Genomic DNA, 26,193 nt, shown 5'->3' on the forward strand with positions numbered 1-26,193 from the left:
ACACAGGTACGTCACACTTCACAATCCAGTCTGTGTACACAAGTACAACACACTTCACAATCCAGTCTGTGTACACAGGTGCATCACACTTCACAATCCAGTCTGTATACACAGGTACATCACACTTCACAATCCAGTCTGTGTACACAGGTACGTCACACTTCACAATCCAGTCTGTGCACACAGGTACATCACACTTCACAATCCAGTCTGTGTACACAGGTACGTCACACTTCACAATCCAGTCTGTGTACACAAGTACAACACACTTCACAATCCAGTCTGTGTACACAGGTGCATCACACTTCACAATCCAGTCTGTATACACAGATACATCACACTTCACAATCTAATCTGTGTACACAGGTACATCACACTTCATAATCCAGTCTCTGTACACAGGTACATCACGCTTCACAATCCAGTCTGTGTACACAGGTGCATCACACTACATAATCCAGTCTGTGTACACAGGTACAACACACTTCACAATCCAGTCTGTGTACACAGGTACATCACACTTCCCAATCCAGTCTGTGTACAGAGTAACATCACACTTCACAATCCAGTCTGTGTACACAGGTACATCACACTACATAATCCAGTATGTGTACACAGGTACATCACACTACATAATCCAGTCTGTGTACACAGGTACATCACACTACATAATCCAGTCTGTGTACACAGGTACAACACACTTCACAATCCAGTCTGTGTACACAGGTACAACACACTTCACAATCCAGTCTGTGTACACAGGTACATCACACTTCACAATCCAGTCTGTGTACAGAGTAACATCACACATCACAATCCAGTGTGTGTACACAGGTACATCACACTTCACAATCCAGTCTGTGTTCACAGGTACATCACATTTCACAAACCAGACTGTGTACACAGGTACATCACACTTCACAATCCAGTCTGTGCACACAGGTACATCACACTTCACAATCCAGTCTGTGCACACAGGTACATCACACTTCACAGCATTCTGAACCTTGCCCCTTGCCAGTTAATACCAGTCAGGTTTCCCCTCAGAGAGTCATCTGGGCCTTTGTCCACTTTACCTTCTGTGGTGTTGGGTGCTCTGAGGTACAGACGAACCAACACGGTTGCGATTGGTACAACGCAGTTTTATTCCAACTTGTTATTTACAGGTCTGTCTTGGTACTCAGCACGTGGTGACTGTGTGAGTGTCTTGTTAATCAGGTCCCGTCCTTGTCCTGTCTCCAGATGGACTGTCCACCAGGTGTCGTGTTTCTTGTCTTATACTGTGCCTGCTCTTGTCTGTGATTGGCTGTCGTGTTATGTGTGCTAATTGGTCTGTTGGTCTATCTATCATGATGTGTGTGTTTGAATATCATGACATCCCCCTTTTTTACAAGATTATGTGCCTACGTGGTTATAAATATGAATGTGTCCTGAGTGCAGCTAAAGGTGTGTGTGCGTGATATTTACAGCATGTACATGGGGCGTAACTGTATACATGGGGCGATGTCAGGTGTGGCATGCTAACGAGGTTGTACCATAACAAAAGAAGAAAAACTTTGAAGTGTGGTCCGGTCAAACGAGATCTGGAACGATAAAACAGTAACATGTTACAATACAATAGTTGCTAAACTTTGACGTGTGAACAGTCTCATAGGTCCAGTCCAGTAGGTGGGCGACGAATTCGGGTTGACCGCCTCAAGGGTGGGTCGAGAACCACCGGCTGAGGTGCGAGCCTGGCCACGGGCGGCGACAGAAGGGGCATGGTCTGTGGCAGCTCCACGAAGTCGCTATAGGAACCAGTGGAGGACCCGGCGTCTGTGTAGGGTCCCGTTGTGAGCGTGGAAGTAAGCGAAGGGCTCGCCGATTGCGCCTACGCACGGATCCATCAGGCATGCGAACCAGGAACGGGCGGGGAGCCATGCGTCGGATGACTTCGGCAGGTGCTGACCAGCCACCGTCTGGTAGATGAATGCGGACTTTGTCTCCAGGGGCCAGGGGGGGAAGATCAGTTGCCCTTGTGTCGTACGATCTCTTCTGGCGATCGCGCTGCAGTTGCATCTTATGCAGTACCGGAGCATGGTCTGTTGTTGGTGCCAGGATGGAAGGCACAGTGGTTCTGAGGGCGCGACCCATCAGCAGCTGTGCAGGCGAGAGACCCGTGGCTAGTGGGGCCGAGCGATAGGTGAGCAGGGCGAGGTGAAAGTCCGATCCGGCAGCAGCAGCCTTGCAGAGGAGCCGCTTGGCAATGTGAACGCCCTTCTCCGCCTTTCCATTGGACTGGGGATGCAGAGGGCTGGACTTCACGTGTGTGAAGCCATACGAGGCGGCAAAGGACGACCATTCATGGCTGGCAAAACAAGGCCCCTTGTCCGACATGACAGTCATCGGAATGCTGTGGCGAGCAAAGGTGTCTTTGCAGGGCCTGATGACAGCAGACGACGTCAGATCGTGTAGGCGTATGACTTCTGGGTAATTGGAGAAGTAGTCCATGATGATAACATAGTCCATGCCAAGCGCGTGAAATAGGTCGACACCCACCTTCGCCCAGGGGACGTCACCAGCTCATGGGGCAGAAGCGTCTCAGGAGGTTGCGCCGGCTGAAACCTTTGGCAGGTTGTGCAGTTGAGCACCATGTTGGCAATATCGTCACTGATGCCCGACCAGTATACCGCCTCTCGGGCCCTCCGTCTGCACTTCTCGACCCCCAAGTGGCCTTCGTGTATTTGATTGAGAACCAGCTGGCGCATACTGTGCGGAATGACGATCCTGTCTAGTTTCAGAAGGATCCCATCAATGATGGCTAGGTCGTCTCGTACATTATAGAACTGCGGGCACTGCCCTTTGAGCCATCCTCCCGTCATGTGGCGCATCACTCGCTGTAAAAGGGGGCCGGCCGCTGTCTCTCGGCATATGCGGGCCAGACTGGAGTCGCCAGCCGGCAGATTTGCCGCTGTCAAGGCCACCTGTGCCTCGACCTGACATACGAACCCCTCCGCATCTGGTGGTGTACAGACTGCTCGGGATAGGGCATCCGCCAAGATGAGGTCCTTCCCTGGAGTGTAGACCAGTTGGAAGTCATACCTCCTGAGTTTAAGTAGGATGCGCTGGAGGCGAGGGGTCATGTCATTCAGGTCCTTGTTTATTATGCTGACCAGGGGGCGGTGGTCAGTTTCGACCGTGAATCGTGGAAGACCATATACATAATCGTGGAACTTGTCCAAACCGGTTAGTAAGCCCAGGCATTCTTTTTCGATTTGCGCGTAGCGCTGCTCTGTGGGGGTCATAGCCCGTGATGCATCGGCAACCGGGGCCCATGACGACGTGTCATCCCTCTGCAGGAGCACTGCTCCAATGCCGGATTGGCTGGCATCAGTTGAGATTTTGGTGGGACGAGACGTGTCGAAGAACGCCAACACTGGTGCCGTGGCCAGTTTGGGTTTGAGCTCCTCCCATTCCAGCTGGTGTGTATGTTGCCACTGGAACTCTGTAGATTATTTTACAAGATGGCGCAGAGTCGTTGTGTGGGAGGCAAGGTTGGGAATGAATTTCCCGAGGAAGTTGACCATGCCCAGGAATCGTAGGACAGCCTTCTTGCCAGCCGGACGCGGCATGGCTGTGATGGCGCTCACCTTGTCCGCATCCGGACGGACCCCTGACCGGGAGATATGGTCCCTCAGGAACTTCAACTCGGTCTGGCCAAAGGCGCACTAGGCTTGGTTGAGGCGCAGGCCGTTTTCCCGTATGTGGGCAAAAACGCGTTGGAGACGACGTATGTGCTCCTGCGGTGTGGTGGACCAGATGATGACATCGTCCACATATACGCGCACCCCTTCGATGCCTTCCATCATCTGCTCCATGATTCTGTGGAAGACCTCGGATGCTGAGATGATGCCAAATGGCACCCGGTTGTAGCAGAATCTGCCGAAAGGGGTGTTAAAGGTGCATAGCTTTCGGCTGGACAGGTCCAGTTGGATCTGCCAAAACCCTTTAGAAGCATCCAGTTTCGTGAATATCTTCGCTTGGGCCATTTCACTGGTGATCTCCTCCCGTTTAGGTATGGGATAATGTTCCCGCATAATATTATTGAGGTCTTTGGGGTCTATACAGATGCGGAGCTCGCCAGAGGGCTTCTTGACACACCATGGAGCTGACCCATGGCTTGGGCTCCGTGACCCTGGATAGGACCCCTTGGTCCTGGAGATCCTGCAGCTGCCGCTTGAGGCGGTCTTTAAGTGGCGCAGGAACCTGTGAGGTGCGTGAACGACCGGGATGGCGTCCGGTTTGAGGCGAATTCGGTAGGTGTATGGCAGTGTTCCCATGCCTTCGAATGCCTCCTGGTTGTGGGCGAGGAGCGATTGGAGCTGTGCGTTGAACTCAGCATCCGGGAAGTCAGATGTGTCGTCTGGAGAGAATTCGTTGTACAAGGTGGAGAGCCTTACATGCCTGTGCGCCCAGCAAGGAGTCCTTCGATGAGCCAACTATTTCGAACGAGAGTGTGGCCGTGTGTGTTCGGTGTGTCACCTGGAGCTGGCAGGATCCCATGGCCGGGATAACGTTCCTGTTGTAGTCGACCATCTTTCACCGGGATGGCTGGATTGGTGGTCTGACCTTCATGGCAGAGAATGCTGACCATGCTATGAGGTTGGCGGATGCGCCAGTGTCCAGGCGGAAAGTGATCGGCGATCGGTTGACCGTCAGGGTGGCACTCCATTCATCGCCCGGATTGATGGTGTTGACCCGGTTCACATCAATGACCGCAACCCGGAAGGCGTCTTGGTCATCTGTGTCGTTGGGTTGGATGTCCTGATGTGGAGGCTGGATGGTTCGCACTTGTCTGCGAGGTTGTCGGAGATGTGGAGGATCCATCGGTTGAACCACTCGACAGTAGGCAGCGTAGTGGCCCATCTTGCCACAGCGTAAGCATTGTCGGGTTTTTGCAGGACATTGCCCTTTTAAATGTGCAGCTCCACAGTTGCCGCACATCATGACGTCATGGCGTTCGTTACGCCACTGCGCATGCGCAGTTCAGTCTTGTGTCGGGCGCGCCTGCGCAGTGCGTCCCTCGATGTTGCCGTTGGTTTTGGCGCGCACAAACGCGGGAGACCTCAAAAAGCGCGCAAAACGGCAGCCCTCGTCCGGGCCGGGGGCCGGGAGAAACTCGATTGCCTGGATGCGTTCGGCCTCATGGGCGGCCTGGCTTGCCGATTCGATCGCTTGGGACCCCCTCCGTGCCGATTCGGTCGCCTGAAATTGGGTAAAGCGGCTGGTCGCATTTTCATGCAGGACACAGGCTTCCACTGCAGATGCTAAGGTCAGGCCTTTAATTTTAAGAAGCTGCTGGCGTAGGCCACTGGAGGCAATGCCAAAAACGATCTGGTCCCGGATCATGGACTCTGAGGTGGTGTCGTAACCGCAGGACTGCGCGAGGATGCGTAGGTGCGTCAGGAAGGACTGAAAGAGCTCATCCTTACCTTGCAGGCGTCGCTGAAATATATACCTCTCAAAGCTTTCATTGACCTCAACGTTGAAGTGCTGGTCGAACTTGAGGAGGACCGTGTCATATTTGGATTTGTTCTCGTCTTCCGCGAATACCAAGGAGTTGTATACATCGATGGCGTGCTGACCTGCGGTTGTGAGGAGCATGGCAATCTTTGTTTCGTCCGAGGCGCCCTGTTTTTCATTGGCTCGCATGAACAGTTCAAATCGCTGCTTGAAGAGCTTCCAATTGGTGCCCAGGTTCCCAGCGACTTGCAACGGCTGCGGTTTGTTGGTGGTGTCCATGGCTCAGGATGGCAGATTTGCCGGCAGGTATCGATCCACTCCTGGTATCATGTGGTGTTGGGCGCTCTGAGGTACAGATGAACCAACATGGTTGCGATTGGTACAACGCAGTTTTATTCCAACTTGTTATTTACAGATCTGTCTTGGTACTCAGCACGTGGTGACTGTGTGAGTGTCTTGTTAATGAGGTCCTGGCCTTGTCCTGTCTCCAGATGGACTGTCCACCAGGTGTCGTGTTTCTTGTCTTATACTGTGCCTGCTCTTGTCTGTGATTGGCTGTCGTGTTATGTGTGCTGATTGGTCTGTTGGTCTATCTATCATGATGTGTGTGTTTGAATATCATGACACCTTCGACCGTAATTTTACACAGACTGGATTGTGAAGTGCATCCTCACTGTAAAGGAGTATTTTTTTAAACCTATAATAAAGACTCACTGATTATCATATGAATAAATCATTTATTGTTGCTTTTATTAATGGTATATACTCTGTCTGTTTGGACACTCACAGGGAGAGATGGAGCTCAGGTAGGTGTGTATCGGGAACTTCTTCACTAAATATTCTTTCAGCTCCTTGATGAGAGCCCTGGAGCTGGAAAGGGAAACAGAGAAAGACATATTTTCGAGAAGCTCATGTACACAATGTCCATTCTACATTACCCACTAATGACACTCCGCCTACATTCAGCTCAGAGTTTAAGCTCCAGCCGGCTCACAAGGGTTCCCTTCTCCGCGCCGGCCCCCGGGCAATATGGCGGAGCCCTACAAGGGGCCCGGCGCGGAGTAAAGTAGGCCCCCATGGAAACAGCCTGCCCGCCGATCGGTATGCCCTGATCGTCAGCCAGGCCACCGTGTGGGAGCTGAGTAATCCACGCTGGGGGGGACTCGGCCAAACTCATCGGCCACTCGGCCTAGCGGGGCCTGAAGAATCACCGGGGGTGCCGCTGTCAACGGCCCCCACCAGCAATCCTGCGGGCGCCCAAAAAACAACGTCGGAGAATTGGGAAGCCAGTGTCAGTGCGGCAGGGCGCGATTCTCAGCATAAGGTCTGTTTCTCGGCATAAGATTCAGAGACCTCATCACGCCACCATGTGGACGAGGGTGGTAAATCACTCCCATCAGCGAAAATAGCGCCGGAGGAGAGAGCCGGGAGATTTAAAAAGCGCGAGAGGAGAGAGCCGGGAGATTTTAAAAGCGCGGGAGGAGAGAGCTGGGAGATTTTAAAAGCGCGGGAGGAGAGAGCTGGGACAGCGAAAACAGCGCCGGAGGAGAGAGCCGGGAGATTTAAAAAGCGCGGGAGGAGAGAGCCGGGACAGCGTAAACAGCGCCGGAGGAGAGAACCGGGAGATTTAAAAAGCGCGGGAGGAGAGAGTCGGGGCAGCGAAAACAGCGCCGGAGGAGAGAGCCGGGAGATTTAAAAAGCGCGGGAGGAGAGAGCCGGGACAGCGTAAACAGCGCCGGAGGAGAGAACCGGGAGATTTAAAAAGCGCGGGAGGAGAGAGTCGGGGCAGCGAAAACAGCGCCGGAGGAGAGAGCCGGGAGATTTAAAAAGCGCGGGAGGAGAGAGCCGGGACAGCGTAAACAGCGCCGGAGGAGAGAACCGGGAGATTTAAAAAGCGCGGGAGGAGAGAACCGGGACACGAAAACAGCGCCAGAGGAGAGAACCGGGACAGTGCTGGGAGAGGTGAGTCTACAAAAGGTGTGGCAGGAGTGCCTTTAGACACGGAGTGCTGATTGGAACAGAGTGCATCTGAGTTTAGGTGAGTGACTGAGTTTGGGTGAGTGGCGAGAGAGGGCTGTGTTTTTGTTGGTGTTCAGGTTTATCCTTGAGGTTCTATAAAGAAAATTAAAAAATATATATATATTTAAATTAATTAACTCATTGAATATGTCTGGACAGGTGATGTGCTGTTGCTGTATGATGATGGAACTGGTGGATCCCATTGAGACTGTCAGTGACCACATCTGCAGCAAGTGTTGGCTGCTCAAGCAACTTCGGCTCAGAATTGATGAGCTGGAGACCGAGCTGCACACACTGCGGCACATCAGGGAGGGGGAACATTACCTGGACGCTTTGTTTCAGGAGGCAGTCACACCCGGTAGAATAAGTTCTGTTAATTCGGACAGTGGTCAGGGACAGAGTGGTGTGACTGCAAGGGAGGCAGGTAGGGGGATCCTGAGTTGAGGAGCCTCAGTCCTTGACCTTGTCCAACAGGTATGAGGTACTTGCTCCCTGTGTGGATGAGGAAGAGGGCTGTAGGGAGGATGCGTTGACTGATCACTGCACCGTGGTACAGGAAGCCATTCAAGAGGGGGGAGCAAAAAGACAAGTGGTAGTTGTAGGGGATTCTATAATTAGGGGGATTGATGGCATCCTTTGTAAGCCAGATCGAGAGTCCCGCATGGTATGTTGCCTGCCTGGTGCCTGGGTGAGGGACATCTCTGATCGGCTTGAAAGGATTTTGGAGAGGGAGGGGGAGGATCCAGTTGTTGTGGTCCACGTTGGGACTAACAACATAGGTAAGACTAGGAAAGAGGACATGTTTGGGGATTATCAAACACTAGGGACTAAATTAAAGAACAGGTCCTCCAGGGTTATAATCTCTGGATTACTACCCGAGCCGTGTGCCAATTGGCATAGGGTTGAGAAAATTAGAGAAGTTAACACATGGAGTGGTGCGGGAAAGAGGGATTCCATTTCATGGGGCATTGGCATCAGTACTGGGGCAGGAGGGACCTGTACCATTGGGACGGTCTTCACCTGAACCATTCTGGGACCAGTGTTCTAGCGAATAGGATAAATAGGTTGGCCACAAGGAATTTAAACTAGCAAGTTGGGGGGGAAGGGAAGTGTAAAGCTATGGACAGTATAATGGTTAATGGAGATCAAGGCAGCAGGTTACGTGACAGGTTATTATGTAGAGATATGGGTTCAAAGACAAGGAAAATTAGGAGAAAGGGTAAGAGGAAAAATAAATTGCGAAAAGTTACTGATCAAGGTGTTAGGATTCATAACAAAGACATAAAAAACAGCATAAGTGTACTTTACCTGAATGCTCGTAGTATACGAAATAAGGTAAAATCATCGTGAATGACTATGATTTAGTGGCCATTACTGAAACATGGTTAAAAGATGGTCACGACTGGGAGTTAAATATCCAAGGGTATCAGACTATACAAAAGGATAGAATGGACGGTAAGGGCGGTGGTGTAGCTTTGTTGTTTAAGGATGGCATCCGGGCAATAGTAAGGGATGATATTGGTGCTATGGAGGACAAGGCTGAATCAAAGGATCAGCTACTGCGTGTTCTTGATAAGTATGTACCGGTCAGGCAGGGAGGAAGGCGTAGAGCGAGGGAACCGTGGTTTACCAAAGAAGTGGAATCTCTTGTTAAGAGGAAGAAGGAGGCCGATGTGAAGATGAGGTGTGAAGTTTCAGTTGGGGCGATGGATAGTTACAAGGTCGCGAGGAAGGATCTAAAGAGAGAGCTAAGACGAGCAAGGAGGGGACATGAGAAGTATTTGGCAGGTAGGATCAAGGAAAACCCAAAAGCTTTCTATAGGTATGTCAGGAATAAGCGAATGACTAGGGAAAGAGTAGGACCAGTCAAGGACAGGGATGGGAAGTTGTGTGTGGAGTCTGAAGAGATAGGCGAGATACTAAATGAATATTTTTCGTCAGTATTCACTCAGGAAAAAGATAATGTTGTGGAGGAGAATGCTGAGACCCAGGCTATTAGAATAGATGGCATTGAGGTACATAGGGAAGAGGTGTTGGCTATTCTGGACAGGCTGAAAACAGATAAGTCCCCGGGGCCTGATGGGATTGATCCTAGGATTCTCTGGGAGGCCAGGGAAGAGATTGCTGGACCTTTGGCTTTGATTTTTATGTCATCATTGGCTACAGGAATAGTGCCAGAGGACTGGAGGATAGCAAATGTGGCCCCTTTGTTCAAAAAGGGGAGCAGAGACAACCCCGGCAACTATAGACCGGTGAGCCTCACATCTATAGTGGGTAAAGTCTTGGAGGGGATTATAAGAGACAAGATTTATAATCATCTAGATAGGAATAATATGATCAGGGATAGTCAGCATGGCTTTGTGAAGGGTAGGTCATGCCTCACAAACCTTATCGAGTTCTTTGAGAAGGTGACTGAACAGGTAAATGAGGGTAGAGCAGTTGATGTGGTGTATATGGATTTCAGCAAAGCGTTTGATAAGGTTCCCCACGGTAGGCTATTGCAGAAAATACGGAGGTTGGGGATTGAGGGTGATTTAGAGATGTGGATCAGAAATTGGCTAGCTGAAAGAAGACAGAGGGTGGTGGCTGATGGGAAATGTTCAGAATGGAGTTCAGTTACAAGTGGAGTACCACAAGGATCTGTTCTGGGGCCGTTGCTGTTTGTCATTTTTATCAATGACCTAGAGGAAGGCGCAGAAGGGTGGGTGAGTAAATTTGCAGACGATACTAAAGTCGGTGGTGTTGTCGACAGTGTGGAAGGATGTAGCAGGTTACAGAGGGATATAGATAAGCTGCAGAGCTGGGCTGAGAGGTGGCAAATGGAGTTTAATGTAGAGAAGTGTGAGGTGATTCACTTTGGAAGGAATAACAGGAATGCGGAATATCTGGCTAATGGTAAAGTTCTTGGAAGTGTGGATGAGCAGAGGGATCTAGGTGTCCATGTACATAGATCCCTGAAAGTTGCCACCCAGGTTGATAGGGTTGTGAAGAAGGCCTATGGAGTGTTGGCCTTTATTGATAGAGGGATTGAGTTCCGGAGTCAGGAGGTCATGTTGCAGCTGTACAAAACTCTGGTACGGCCGCATTTGGAGTATTGCGTACAGTTCTGGTCACCGCATTATAGGAAGGACGTGGAGGCTTTGGAGCGGGTGCAGAGGAGATTTACCAGGATGTTGCCAGGTATGGAGGGAAAATCTTATGAGGAAAGGCTGATGGACTTGAGGTTGTTTTCGTTAGAGAGAAGAAGGTTAAGAGGAGACTTAATAGAGGCATACAAAATGATCAGGGGGTTAGATAGGGTGGACAGTGAGAGCCTTCTCCCGCGGATGGAAATGGCTGGCACGAGGGGACATAGCTTTAAACTGAGGGGTAATAGATATAGGACAGAGGTCAGAGGTAGGTTCTTTACGCAAAGAGTAGTGAGGCCGTGGATTGCCCTACCTGCAACAGTAGTGAACTCGCCAACATTGAGGGCATTTAAAAGTTTATTGGATAAACATATGGATGATAATGGCATAGTGCAGGTTAGATGGCTTTTGTTTCGGTGCAACATCGTGGGCCGAAGGGCCTGTACTGCGCTGTATTGTTCTATGTTCTATGTTCTAATTTGGGTGGAAATCAGGAATAGTAAGGCGAAAAGGTCACTGATAGGAGTAGTCTATAGGCCACCAAATAGTAACAAGATGGTAGGGCAGGCAATAAGCAAAGAAATAACGGATGCATGTAGAAATGGTACAGCGGTTATCATGGGAGATTTTAATCTGCATATCGATTGGTTTAACCAGGTTGGTAAAGGCAGCCTTGAGGAGGAGTTTATAGAATGTGCCCGGGATAATTTCCTGGAACAGTATGTAATGGAACCTACAAGGGAACAAGCGGTCCTAGATCTGGTCCTGTGTAATGAGGCAGGATTGATTAATGATCTCATAGTTCGGGATCCTCTTGGAAGGAGCGACCACAATATGGTAGAATTAAAAATACAGTTGTAGGATGACAAGGTAAAATCAAACACTAGTGTTTTGTGCTTAAACAAAGGCGATTACAATGGGATGAGAGAAGAACTAGCTAAGGTAGACTGGGAGCAAAGACTTCATGGTGAAGCAGTTGAGGAACAGTGGAGAACCTTCCAAGCGATCTTTCACAGTGTTCAGAAAAGGTTCATACCGACAAAAAAAAAAGACGGTAGAAAGGGGAAAAATCAACCGTGGATATCTAAGGAGGTGAGGGAGAGTATCAAATTGAAGGAAAAAACATACAAAGTGGCAAAAATTAGTGGGAGAATAGAGGACTGGGAAGTCTTTAGGGGACAACAGAAAGCTACTAAAAAAGTCATAAAGAAGAGTAAGGTAGACTATGAAAGTAAACTGGCTCAAAACATAAAAGCAGATAGTAAAAGCTTCTACAAATATATAAGGCACAAAAGAGTGGCAAAGGTAAATATTGGTCCTTTGGAAGATGAGAAGGGAGATTTAATAATAGGAGACGGGGAAATGGCTGAGGAGCTGAACAAGTTTTTTGGGTCAGTCTTCACAGTGGAGGACACAAATAACATGCCAGTGACTGATGGAAATAAAGATATGATAGGAGAGGACCTTGAGATGATTGTAATCACTAAGGAGGCAGTATTGGGCAAGCTAATGGGGCTAAAGGTAGACAAGTCTCCTGGCCCTGATGGGATGCATCCCAGAGTGTTAAAAGAGATGTCTAGGGAAATTGTAAACACACTAGTGATAATTTATCAAAATTCACTAGACTCTGGGGTGGTCCCAGAGGATTGGAAAGTAGCAAACGTGACACCACTGTTTAAAAAACGAGGTCGGCAGAAAGCGGGTAATTATAGGCCGGTAAGCTTAACTTTGGTTGAAGGGAAAATGCTGGAATCTATCATTAAGGAGGAAATAGCGGGGCACCTGGAGGGAAATTGTCCCATTGGGCAGACGCAGCATGGGTTCACAAAGGGTAGGTCGTGTCTGACTAATTTGGTAGAATTTTTTGAGGACGTTACCAGTGCAGTAGATAACGGGGAGCCAATGGATGTGGTATATCTGGATTTCCAGAAAGCTTTTGACAAGGTGCCACACAAAAGGTTGCTGCATAAACTAAAGATGCATGGCATTGAGGGTAAAGTGGTAGCATGGGTAGAGGATTGGTTAACTAACAGAAAGCAGAGAGTGGGGATAAATGGGTGTTTCTCTGGTTGGCAACCTGTAACTAGTGGGGTCCCTCAAGGATCAGTGTTGGGCCCGCAGTTGTTCACAATTTACATAGACGATTTGGAGTTGGGGACCAAGTGCAATGTGTCAAAGTTTGCAGACGACACTAAGATGAGTGGTAAAGCAAAACGTGCAGAGGATACCGGAAGTCTGCAGAAGGATTTGGATAGGTTAGGTGAATGGGTTAGGGTCTGGCAGATGGAATTCAATGTTGCCAAGTGTGAGGCTATCCATTTTGGGAGGAATAACAGCAGAATGGATTATTATTTAAACGGTTAGATGTTAAAACATGCTTCTGTGCAGAGGGACCTGGGTGTGCTGGTGCACGAGTCGCAAAAAGTTGGTGTGCAGGTGCAACAGGTGATTAAGAAGGCTAATCGAGTTTTGTCTTTCATTGCTAGAGGGATGGAGTTCAAGACTAGGGAGATTATGCTGCAATTGTATAGGGTGTTGGTGAGGCTGCATCTGGAGTATTGTGTTCAGTTTTGGTCTCCTTACCTGAGAAAGGACATATTGGCACTGGAGGGAGTGCAGAGGAGATTCACTAGGTTGATCCCAGAGTTGAGGGGATTAGATTATGACGAGAGGTTGAGTAGACTGGGACTGTACTCATTGGAGTTTAGAAGGATGCAGGGGGATCTTATTGAGACATATAAAATTATGAAGGGAATAGATAGGATAGATACGGGCAGGTTGTTTCCACTGGTCGGGGAAAGCAGAACTAGGGGGCATAGCCTCAAAATAAGGGGAGGTAGATTTAGGACGGGGTGTAGGAGGAACTTCTTCACCCAAAGGGTTGTGAATCTCTGGAATTCCTTGCCCAGTGAAGCAGTTGAGGCTCCTTCTTTAAGCGTCTTTAAGAAAAAGATAGATGCCTTTCTAAAGAATAAAGGGATTCGGGGATATGGTGTACGGGCCGGAGAGTGGAGCTGAGTCCACAAAGATCAGCCATGAGCTCATTAAATGGCGGAGCAGGCTCGAGGGGCCAGATGGCCTACTCCTGTTCCTAGTTCTTATGTTATCATCTCAAACTCCTGGACAGTGAACTGTGTGACTCACCTATCTGTCCCTTCCCTCATCTGTCTCTACTTTCCCCAAGTCTTTCACTCGGCTCCTCCCTGTTTGTGAAACCTCTCCTGTGTAATCAGCACATTCCAATTCTCGGGGGAAGTGGCTGATCTTTGTGATGTGGAGGATTTGGGGGGGTCCAGATCGGGGTCAAAGATGAGGCCAATGTTGTAAAGAGTCTGGTTGGGCAGCAGACAGTTGCTCAGGGAGAGGGATGGAGTTTGTATCGGGAGCTGTAGACGATGGCTTTGATCTTCCCAATGTGTTTCCCAGTGAGCCTGGCTCCTCAGTCCTGACTGCTCTTAGCTGCTGTTCTTGTCACTGATTGGACAGTTATTGTTAGAGATTCAGACCACAGCAGAAACCCCCAGTGTAAAAAATAACAGCAAAGACCGTCAGATCGGAAGATTGAAACGTAACCAACAGAGGAAGTGAAAGAAGGGCTCAGAGCAGCTGGATGTTTGTTACTGACACGGGAGGAAACTGTGAACCGTGTCCACTACCTCGAATCTTCCAGCACAGAAGGAGGCCATTCTGCCCATCGTGCTGGGACTTACCCAATTAGTCCCACTCCCCCTCTCTATCCCCATAACCCAGCAAATCTTTCCTTTTCAGGGATATCTCCAATTGCCTCTTGTAGACCTGGGTCCACAGCACGAGACTGTCCCTAACCTGGCTCCAAATTGGCATCTCATTCATTCATTGGAAGACAAAATGCCTGGGCTGGGAAATGGAGCTCAGGGCTCCGAACATTCCCGCTCCCCTCCTGAGGGACACTTCATGCTGGGATACAGTTCCATGGAGCCCCACAGCACATTGTGGGGAGGCCGTGGTGTAGTGGTAATGTCACTGGACTAGTAATCCAGAGGCCCAGGCTAACGCTCTGGTCACAGGTTCAAATCCCTCCATGGCAGCTGGTGGAATTTAAATTCATTGAATAAATCTGGAATTAAAAGCTCGTCTCATTAATGATGACCATGAAACCATTGTCGATTGTCGTAAAAACGCACCTGGTTCAGTCATGTCCTTTCGGGAAGGAAATCTGCCGTCCTTACCTGGTCTGGCCTACAGCAATGTGGTGAACTCTGAAATGGCCACTCAGTTGTATCAAACCGCTGAAAATCCTAAAATGAATGAAACCGAATGCACCATCCGGCATCGACCTAGACCCCGGAAACAACAACAGCAAATGCAGCATTATCGGCTCTACAAAGTCTTTCTCACTAACATCTGGGCGCTTGGGTCAAAATTGTGAGAGCTGTCCCACAGACTAGTCTGCAACAGCCTGACATAGTCACACTCACAGAATCATACCTTACAGATAATATCCCAAACACAACCATCACCATCCCTGGGTATGTCCTGTCTCACCGGCAGTACAGACCCAGCAGAGGTGATGACACAGTGGTATACAGTCTGGAGGGAGTCACCCAATGCTCCACCATTGAATGAGCTGGTCGTGTCCTAAAGGACATAACTGCTAGACTGGGGCAGCGACAGGTTCCGAGGGAGCCAACAAGAGGGAAAAACATACTGAACCTCATCCGCACCAACCTGCCTTTCACAGATGCATCTGTCAAGAAGCTCAACAACATCCAGGACAAAGCAGTCGCATGATTGGCTCTCCACCCGCCACCCTCGGTATTCACTCCCTCCATCACTGATGCACTGCAGTAACTCACCAAGGTTCTTTCAACATCCTCCTCAAAGTCACGACCACTAACATCTGGAAGGACAAGGTCAGCATATACATGGGAACACCACCACCTGGAAGTTCCTCTCCAACTCACTCACCATCCTGACTTGGAAATATATCACCGTTCCTTCACTGTCACTGGGTCAAAGTCCTTGAACTCCCTCCCAAACTGCACTGTGGGTGTACCTACACCTCCGAGCCTGCAGCGGTTCAAGAAGGCAGCTCAGCACCACCTTCTCAGGGGAAATCTGGGATGGCTAGAAATGATGCTCTGGCCAGTGACATAATGGATAAATTTTAAAAGTCCAACCTCACCTAATTCCCAATTCTGTGTGTGGAAGTCTGGACCCTCTCAGCAGGATATTTGACTGCAGGAACTATCACCACTTTGTCCAATTCTGTCACCACCTGAAATCCCAACACATCCTGAATTTATGTAGGACCTTCAGGTCCAAAACATCCCTGGATGTTTCACAGAGCGGCAGTAAGAGGAACGGGGGAGGGGATGGGGGTCTTTAGGAAGACTGATCGAAGGCTCAGGTGAAAAGGATGGAGTTTGATGGAGTTGAGTGACCTGGAGAGGGGGAGGGATTAAGGGTGTGAGTCCAGAGAGCAGGGCCTAGGCATCTGAAGATTCTGTTGTCAATGGTGGGATGAAGGAAGCAGCGATGGGCAGGAGACCAGAGTCAGAAGTTGGAAGGGTGAGGGAGGGAATGTGAGTCTGACAGGTTACAGCCCCCATACCCTCATGACCTGACGACCCATGAAGGGTACCGAGTATTTATTTGGACTTGAGTTGGCCAGCCCCGCAGTCACCACCCTTACCCACGAAAAAGCGGTCCAAAACATGTTGGAGAATATTAAAGCAGCACAGCTCGCTGCAGCTGTTCGACTAGGTGCTAGGAAAAAGCAGAGTAAGGCCTGCTTTGATAAGACAGTACACCCGACAGAGTATACAGTCGGACAGCAAGTCATGATCTCCCTGTACAATCCTAGCTCATTCCTCTCCCCTAAATTTGCAGAACCCTACTCAATTTCTGACAAAGTAAGCCCCTCAGTTTACAAGATCACATATCCTAATGGAAAATCAGGATGGTTCCATATAAACCAGCTTAAAGTTTATGGGACGCAGTGCAGCCACTCGCACCACCTCTCACTAGCAATGGCAGACAGCGGAGACCCGCCCACTGACAACCCAATCCAGCCCCCCCAGCCGCGACAGCACGTCCACAGACACGACCTTGACTCCGCCCCCAGAGTCCAATTTACCCTAACACTTGATTCGACCGCTAGCGCTAGCGATAGCGACAGCGGCAGCGGCAGCACAGCGGACGCCCTTGTCAGACCCGAACAATGGAAACACAGACCAGGCCCCAGTCACTACGGCCCCAGTGACACCGACCACGATACGTTCAGCCCCTTAGAGACAATTTATTTGCCGTTACCAGAACCTGACCCACCAACCGACGCTAGCGACACCCCCTTGCCCCTACCGCCCTACAGAATACGAAACATTGGCACCGCGACAATTCCTGTCGTCTGACACGGAACGATGAGATGGACCCCACATCGGCACACGCCGCATTGGCACTAAACCTCCAGGCACAAGTTTGACACCCGGGAAATGGTGATGACTCCGAGTCTGACTCACACCATGCTAACCCCTTGGAGACTCTTTTTGGAATGGAACCTTGAGGTGTCCAGATGATGAGAGACAGGAACCGATTGAGATTTACTGTCCTGATGGAAACTGCCCACTTTCTCTTTTAATTTGTTTTTTTAATGTTGAATGTTCTCTGCCTTGTACGACTTTATGTGTCGATCTCAGGCACATTTCTTGATACAGTTATGACGTCTCCTCTGACGCCACATGGCAGTTAAAGGCACAAGTTTGCTGAAGTCCATATATCCTCAAATTCTTACCGCTCTTGGAAGGTCACTCAGGCAGTGGAGTAACGGCACTGATCCCCGCCCTGCCTGAGGACCCCCTATACATTTGGTCCGCCAAGCTCGGGTAATGGAGCAATGGCACTGATCACCGCCCTACCCGGGGATTCCACCCATTCTTGCTCTGCTGCGGATCATGCGCACCCCATTCGGAGAATTATTTTCGAAACTCTTTTGCTGTTCTTTTTACAACTGTGGTTTAAAGAATGCACTTTTGCCACAACTTTTGTCCCCTTTCCGGTGACCCTTTGGTTGCTATCCCCCCACCTGCTATTTACATGTTCAAAACACTTGATTGAAATGAGTCTGCAGAGGATGGAGAAATTGTCCGCCCACTGAGCCCATCAAACACAGGCTGCAAGAGTGCTCGCACTGTGACAGAATTTGTTTTTCGGATGTCTTGTCTCCCAAATGGTTGGTTTAAAAAAAATAAAATGAGGGAGTCACATATGGTGACGATTGTAAATGGGAAATTGATGATTAAGGAGCAATAGACAGACAAACGAGATTATTAAGCAACAAGATAATAACAGATATTATGCTTGTACCACCAGGAAGATACGGATATACCTGAAGACAGAGAAAGATACAGACGAGATGAAGACAAACCTGATGATCTGCATCATGATCATCGTTGGATCAATACAGTTGCGCGCATTAGCTAACCCTACACCCTACACCCCTCACCACACAGGCCCCAAACATGACTACCCAACACGACACCCCCAGCCCAGACACTACACCACACATAAACATAGCCACTGATACCCCCACATGGTGTGATAATATCATACAATGGTACTTTCGTACACAGTAGAGGCCCTATTGGTTATAGCTATACTTAGCAGTGTCATCCAAACGATCAGACTTCGGAAATGGAGAAGGAGAGCCTCCCGCCCTCCAGTATACAGACTTAGAGCCCCTTTCCTCGGACTCCAGCAAACCCCACACTCTTTCTGAACCTTCCTCCTTAATAAATTCCGCGGTTGTTTTTTTAATAAAGTTACTTTCTTTGTACATGGACATTAGTGATAAGTAGGAATGTGATGCTGCTATTGCGTATTTTGTATTGTAATATAAGTTCTTTGGTTATTTGATAGCAGCATGAGTGTAATTTAGTTAAAGACAGTTAGAGGTTCCCTTTTTTGTGTAAAGAGACTGAAATGTATGTTTGAATGTTAAGTGCCCCCTTAGAATTTTGAGAGATCTGTGCAGTATTAGGGAAAACTTCAGTAAATATTTTGACCCATAGGACAGAGTAGGATAGAACCTGTCCTTGATTTAGGGTACCCGGCATGTCGGAGAACAGGAGAAGATCCAGTAGTGTGATCCTTCATGCTTCGCGTTGAGGATTAAGAGGACGGAATGTAGCCATCTGGGATGGCCACTTACAATAAGGAACAGGGAAGGTCGCAAAGCATAGTGGGAAAAATGGACAATGTGAGATTCAGGCTCAGAGCCTGAATGTATACTTGCAAGTGAGGAATCCAGACAGTATATAAACCTCCAACCGATTAGCATTTGATGGCCCATCTCCGCCAGACAAAGGACTGATACTTGAGCGACCGATACAACCCCAGACATTTCGGCGTCACTCCTGTACTCAGGAAGCGTAAACAACAGGGGCAATGACCGCTTGGGACACGCCCAGTCATCAAGGCACCTGCCCCTTTATTGGTTCGAATTGAACACAGTGATCAGGAATTACCCAATTGGTGGGGTCCAAACTGAAGGACCGCCCAAGGATAACAAGAGAGACCACCATGTGTTCGGCCTCTCTTGGACCTGGCGCTCCGGCAACGTCTACCTCCAATTGCAGCAGCACCAGAAGCAAGTTCAAGTTCAACGCCCGCTACCAGACGGATGAGTTTAGCTGAGCAGCAGTTATTTAGAACATAGAACATACAGTGCAGAAGGAGGACATTCGGCCCATCAAGTCTGCACCAACCCACTTAAGCTCTCACTTCCACCCTATCCCCGTAACCCAATAACCCATCCTATCCTTTATGGTCACTAAGGGCAATTTATCATGGCCAATCCACCTAATCTGAACGTCTTTGGACTGTGGGAGGAAACCGGAGCACCCGGAGGAAACCCACACACACACGGGGAGAACGTGCAGACTCCACACAGACAGTGACCCAGTGGGGAATCAAACCTGGGACCCTGGCGCTGTAAAGCCACAGTGCTAGCCACGTGTGCAGGTACTTCTACAGACCCGATAGATCCAGAATCGAACAACGGCCACTGTTCCTCTGACCTAAGCCGGGTGCCTGAAGTTAAGTACAGGTTGTCATAGTCGTTAGGTGTAGTTTAACTAGTAGTGTTTATGTTGCATGACTAATTGTGTGTGTAAATAAAGTACCCTTGACCTTGAACTAACTAACTGGTGTCTGGCTCTTTGATCGATAGCTGGTTGGACCTTGTGGTGGTTTCATTCGATACCTGGCGACTCTGAGCAATAGAATATTGATATCCACAGAAAGAGGGCAACCTCATTGACTGCCATATTTACAGTAGGTAAAAAAGGCAACAGGATAACGAAGCGGCTGATCACCACACTGCGCAGGTGCGAGCATCTGCCGACCGCACTGCGCATGCGCGACGATGCACAGAGCGTAACAACGTCATGCGTGCCCGAACTGCGGCACCGCCCACTTAAAGAAACACGGCCCTGCAAACGGCAGGCGATATTTAAATTGCGGAAAGCCTGGACAATATGCAGCCTTATGCAGGTCTGCACCACCGGTCAAGGGCCAGCGCTCCCAACTCCAATGCAGGCGCGTTCGGAGTGTCCAACGTGGTTTACAGGATTCTGATCCTGGCAGTACAACGGATCCAGAGGACGATTGCCTGGAGTCCCCCTACCATGTGGGCATCATTACCACACATGAACATGCCTCACCGACATCATCACGGAGCCTGCCCATCCTCACTGTGGATTCTGCGGACGGATGGCGTGCGGTAATACAAGTAAATCAGTGCTCTATCCAGTTCAAGCTGGACACAGGTGCTTCTGCCAATCTCCTTTCACAAGCAGATTTCAACCGCATCAAGAAGCCACCCAAGCTCCTTCCAGCAGCCTGCCAGCTCCTGGACTATAACGGCAATGCCATCACAGCACTGGGATCCTGCCATCTGCTCATCTCCAACAGGAACAGTCACGCAAGGCTAAGGTTTGAAATCGTCAAGCCAGACAGGGCCTCCCTGCTCGGCGCACATGCATGTAAGCAGCTAAAATTTGTGCAGCGGGTCTACACAATGACCTCCCCCAACGTGGATCTTCAAGCCGGCATTGACGACATCCTTGCTCAGTATCCGGATGTGTTTGACGGGATGGGCACTCTGCCATATCGGTACAAGATCCTGATGCGGCCTGATGCCATGCCTGTGGTCCACGCACCGTGCTGGGTCCCGGCTCCACTGAAGGAGCGCCTGAAGGCGCAGCAAAAGGATCTTCTGGACCAGGGCATCATCTCCAAAGTTACAGAACCGACTGACTGGGTCAGCTCGATGGTGTGTGTAAAAAAGCCTTTGGGGGAGCTGCACATCCGCATTGATCCCAAAGATCTCAACCAGAATATAATGCGGGAACACTACCCCATCCCGAAGCGGGAGGAACTCACAAGTGAGATGGCAAATGCCAGGTTTTTCACAAAGTTAGCTGCGTCACATGGTTTCTGGCAAATCCAGCTGGATGAGTCCAGCAGAAGGCTCTCACCTTCAACACAGGGTTTGGCAGGTACTGCTATAATCGTATGCCGTTCGGCATTGTCTCGGCATCGGAGATCTTCCATAGAATCATGGAGCAGATGATGGAGGGCATTGAAGGGGTTTGTGTGTATGTGGACGACTTTATCATATGATCCACAACCCCCGAAGAGCACATCTCTCCGCCATGTCCATGCCAACGGCCTCAAGCTGAACAGGGCCAAGTGTTGCTTTGGCATGTTGACATTTAAGTTCTTAGGTGACCAGATATCTCAGCAGGGTGTGCGCCAGGACACAGACAAGGTCAAGGCCATCGAAGCCATGAAGACCCCTGAAGACAAGAAGGTGGTGCTGCACTTCCTGGGCACGGTAAACTTTTTGGGCAAATTTATCCCAAACCTTTTTAAAAAAAATATGTTTATTAAGAATTTTTAAACAAAATTTTCAACCATACAAACAAACCACCCCCCCCCTTCCCCCCACCCCGCCCCGTAACACAAAAGAAAGAAAGCTCGCATAGCAAGACATGAACATGGCAAGTCGATATGATATAGAACTTTGTACATTGGATTCCTCCCGTACATGTCAGTTTTCTGGATCATTCATGTATTTTCTTGTCAAATGCCCCCCAGAAAAAAAAACCTTCCCCCTCCCTCCCTCCTCCTCCCCCCACAAGAAAGATATCCCCCCCCTCCCCTCCCCCTGGGTTGCTGCTGCTGCTGTCCGACCTTTATCTAATGTTACGCGAGATAGTCTAGGAACGGTTGCCCCCGCCTGTAGAACCCCTGCGCAGACCCTCGCAAGGCAAACTTTATCCTCTCCAACTTGATAAACTCTGCCATATCATTTATCCAGGCTTCCACGCTGGGGGGCTTCGCCTCTTTCCACATTAACAAGATTCTTCACCGGGCTACTAGGGACGCAAAGTCCAGAATGCCGGCCTCTTTCGCCTCCTGCACTCCCGGCTCGTCCACTACTCCAAATAGTGCTAGCCCCCAGCTTGGCTTGACCCGGACTTTCACCACCTTAGATACTGTTCTCGCAACTCCCCTCCAGAACCCCGCCAGTGCCGGGCATGACCAAAACATATGGACATGGTTCGCCGGGCTTCCTGAGCACCTCCCACATCTGTCCTCCACCTCAAAGAACCTACTCAGCCTCGCCCCCGTCATATGCGCTCTGTGAACTACCTTAAACTGTATCAGGCTGAGCTTGGCACACGAGGAAGAGGAATTAACCCTACATAGGGCATCAGCCCACAGCCCCTCCTCAATCTCCTCCCCCAGCTCCTCTTCCCATTTACCTTTCAGCTCCTCTACCAAAGCCTCCCCCTCTTCTTTCATCTCCTGGTATATCGCCGACACCTTGCCCTCTCCGACCCATATGCCCAAAATCACCCTATCTTGAATCCCCTGTGCCGGGAGCAGCGGGAATTCCCTCACCTGCCGCCTCACAAACGCCCTCACTTGCATGTACCTGAGGGCATTTCCCGGGGGTAGTCCAAATTTCTCCTCCAGCGCCCCTAAGCTCGCAAACGTCCCATCGATGAACAGGTCCCCCATTCTTCTAATCCCTGCCCGATGCCAGCTCTGAAACCCCCCGTCCATCCTTCCTGGGACAAACCGATGGTTATCTCTGATCGGGGACCACACCGAGGCTCCCATCGCACCCCTGTGCCGTCTCCACTGGCCCCAGATCTTTAGCGTTGCCGCCACCACCGGGCTCGTGGTGTACCTTGTCGGCGAGAGCGGCAGCAGTGCCGTCACCAGCGCCCCCAGGCTCGTTCCTTTGCAGGACGCCATCTCCAACCTCTTCCACGCCGCCCCCTCTCCCTCCATCGCCCACTTACGGATCATCGCCATGTTGGCTGTCCAGTAGTAGCCACCCAGATTCGGCAACGCCAACCCTCCTCTATCTCTGCTAAGCTCCAGGAACCCCCTCCTTACCCTCGGGGTCTTGCTCGCCCACACAAATCCCATAATGCTCCTGCTTACCCTCTTAAAGAAGGCCTTGGTAATCACAATTGGGAGGCATTGGAATACAAAAAGAAACCTCAGGAGGACCACCATTTTAATCGACTGTACCCTGCCCGCCAGCGAGAGTGGCAACATGTCCCACCTTTCAAAGTCCTCCTCCATCTGTTCCACCAGCCGCGTCAAATTAAGTTTGTGTAGTGCCCCCCAGCTCCTAGCTACCTGAATCCTCAAATATCGAAAGCTCCTTTCCTCCCTCCTCAACGGTAGGTCGTCTATCCCTCTTCCCTGATCCCCCGGATGCACCACAAAGAGCTCACTCTTTCCCACATTGAGCTTATAGCCCGAGAGGTCTCCAAACTCCCTTAGGATCTGCATGACCTCAACCATCCCCTCCACTGGATCCGCCACATACAGCAACAGGTCGTCTGCGTACAGCGACACTCGAAGTTCCTCTCCCCCTCAGACCACCCCCTTCCATTTCCCCGACTCCCTTAACGCCATGGTCAAAGGTTCAATTGCTAATGCAAACAACAGGGGGGACAGGTGGCACCCCTGCCTCGTCCCTCGATACAGCCGGAAATACTCCGACCTCCGCCGGTTCGTGACCACACTCGCCACCGGGGCTCTATACAGGATCTTAACCCAACTAATAAACCCTCCCCCAAACCCAAACCTCCTCAACACTTCAGAGAGATACTCCCACTCTACTCGGTCAAAGGCCTTCTTCGCGTCCATGGCTGCCACTATCTCCGCCTCTCCCTCCACCGATGGCATCATTATCACATTTAGGAGCCTTCGCACATTGGTATTTAGCTGCCTACCCTTTACGAATCCCATCTGGTCCTCGTGAATCACCCCCGGGACACAGTCCTCAATCCTCGTAGCCAACATTTTTGCCAGCAACTTAGCATCTACGTTGAGGAGCGAGATCGGTCTATACGACCCGCATTGCAGTGGGTCCTTATCCCGCTTCAGGATCAAAGAGATCGTCGCCTCCGACATTGTCGGGGGCAGAGTCCCCCCCTCCCTTGCTTCATTGAAGATCCTTACCAGCAACGGGGCTAACAGGTCTACATACTTCCTATAAAACTCCACCGGGAACCCATCCGGCCCCGGGGCCTTCCCTGCCTGCATGCTCCCCAGTCCTTTAACCAGCTCCTCCACCCCAATTGGTGCCCCAAACCAGGCACCTCCTGCTCCTCCACCCTCGGGAACCTCAGTTGGTCCAAGAATCGTCACATTCCCTCTTTTCGCCCTGGGGGCTGGGGCCTATACAGCTCCTCATAAAAGGCCTTGAATGCCTCATTCACTTTCACCGCACTCCGCACCGTAGTTCCCCTGCCATCCTTGACTCCACCTATTTCCCTCGCTGCCATCCTCTTGCGGAGCTGGTGTGCCAGCATCCGGCTCGCCTTCTCCCCATATTCATATATCGCCCCCTGTGCCTTCCTCCACTGTGGTCAACAGGTCGAACTCCGTCTGGAGACTTTGTCTCTCCCTGAGTAGTCCCTCATCAGGAGCCTCTGCATATCTCCTGTCAACCCTTAAAATCTCCCCCACTAACCTATCCCTTTTCCTGCCCTCTCTCTTCTCCCTGTGAGCCCTGATGGAGATTAACCCTCCCCTGACCACTGCCTTCAGCGCCTCCCATACTACTCCCACCTGCACCTCCCCATTGTCGTTGGCCTCCAGGTACCTTTCGATGCACCCCCGCACCCTCCCACACACTTCCTCGTCTGCCAGCAGTCCCACATCCAACCGCCACAACGGGCGTTGGTCCCTCTCCTCCCCCAGCTCTAGCTCCACCCAATGCGGGGCGTGGTCTGAAATGGCTATGGCCGAATACTCCGTTCCCTCCACTTTCGGGATCAATGCCCTGCCCAGAACAAAAAAATCTATCCGGGAGTAGGCCTTATGTACATGGAAGAAAAAAGAAAATTCTCTGGCCAAAGGCCTGGCAAATCTCCACGGATCTACTCCCCCCATCTGATCCATAAACCCCCTAAGCACCTTGGCTGCAGCCGGCCTCTTCCCCGTCCTAGATCTGGAACGATCTAATGCTGGGTCCAACACCGTGTTGAAATCCCCCCCATTATCAAGCTCCCTACCTCCAAGTCTGGAATACGCCCCAACATCCGTTTCATGAATCCAGCATCGTCCCAGTTCGGGGCGTATACATTTACCAATACCACCTCCGTCCCCTGCAACCTACCGCTCACCATCACGTATCGGCCTCCATTGTCCGCTACAATGTTCTTGGCCTCAAACGACACCCGCTTCCCCACCAGTATTGCCACCCATCTATTCATCGCATCCAGCCCCGAATGGAACAACTGTCCTACCCATCCCTTCCTTAACCTGACCTGATCTGCCACCTTCAGATGTGTCTCCTGAAGCATGACCACGTCTGCCTTCAGTCCCTTTAAGTGTGCAAAATAGTGGTGTCGGTCCCGAACCGCCTACTTCCCGTGGCTGAGGACATCAGCCAAGAGCCACAATCTGGCTTTAGACCTTCCAAAGGAACCTCCAACATGGTATTTTTTGCAAGGCAAATTCAAGAAAAGTATCAAGGACAACGGTAAGAACAATTCATTACACTCATCGACCTGTACCTGTGAGTCAGTAAATTATGAGGGTTCGTGGATCGTGTTCCAAAGATTTGGATGTCCAAGAAACTTCATCATAATCCTGTAATTGCTTCATGATGATATGACTGCAACTACCTTGAGTGGGAGATCTGAAATGTTTAATATTCGGACTGCCGTCATAAAGGCTGTGTGATGGGACTTCCGGTTGCGGCGATGCGGAGCTAAGCCGCACATTTCGGCAGCTCCAGCGATAACGGACTTTTGGGCTCTCCAGAGGAGCCCCAAAGGAATTTTTTTGATTTAATCCCGTGTGGGAAGGTGAATATGGATTTCAGTAACGCATTTGATAAGGTTCCCACGGTAGGCTACTGCAGAAAATACAGAAGCATGGGATTCAGGGAGATTTAGCAGTTTGGGTCAGAAATTGGCTCGCTGGAAGAAGACAAAGGGTGGTGGTTGATGGGAAGTGTTCA

The 26,193-nt window shown here is 50.3% G+C and overlaps 1 long non-coding RNA gene across 1 annotated transcript in view; it reads right to left on the reverse strand.

Annotated features, from left to right (window-relative positions):
• Window positions 1-6,250: 6,250 nt before the first annotated feature.
• The window catches only part of LOC140426662 (uncharacterized), a 29,669-nt gene continuing 9,726 nt past the window's right edge, over window positions 6,251-26,193 (reverse strand). Inside the window, exons 2-3 of the long non-coding RNA XR_011948253.1 lie at window positions 14,858-14,965; window positions 6,251-6,372 (exon numbers count right to left, since the gene is read on the reverse strand). This is a non-coding gene — a long non-coding RNA (uncharacterized lncRNA). The remainder of the gene's footprint in view (window positions 6,373-14,857; window positions 14,966-26,193) is intronic.

Source organism: Scyliorhinus torazame, chromosome 7, assembly GCF_047496885.1.
Source record: "Scyliorhinus torazame isolate Kashiwa2021f chromosome 7, sScyTor2.1, whole genome shotgun sequence".
Taxonomy (NCBI): domain Eukaryota; kingdom Metazoa; phylum Chordata; class Chondrichthyes; order Carcharhiniformes; family Scyliorhinidae; genus Scyliorhinus; species Scyliorhinus torazame.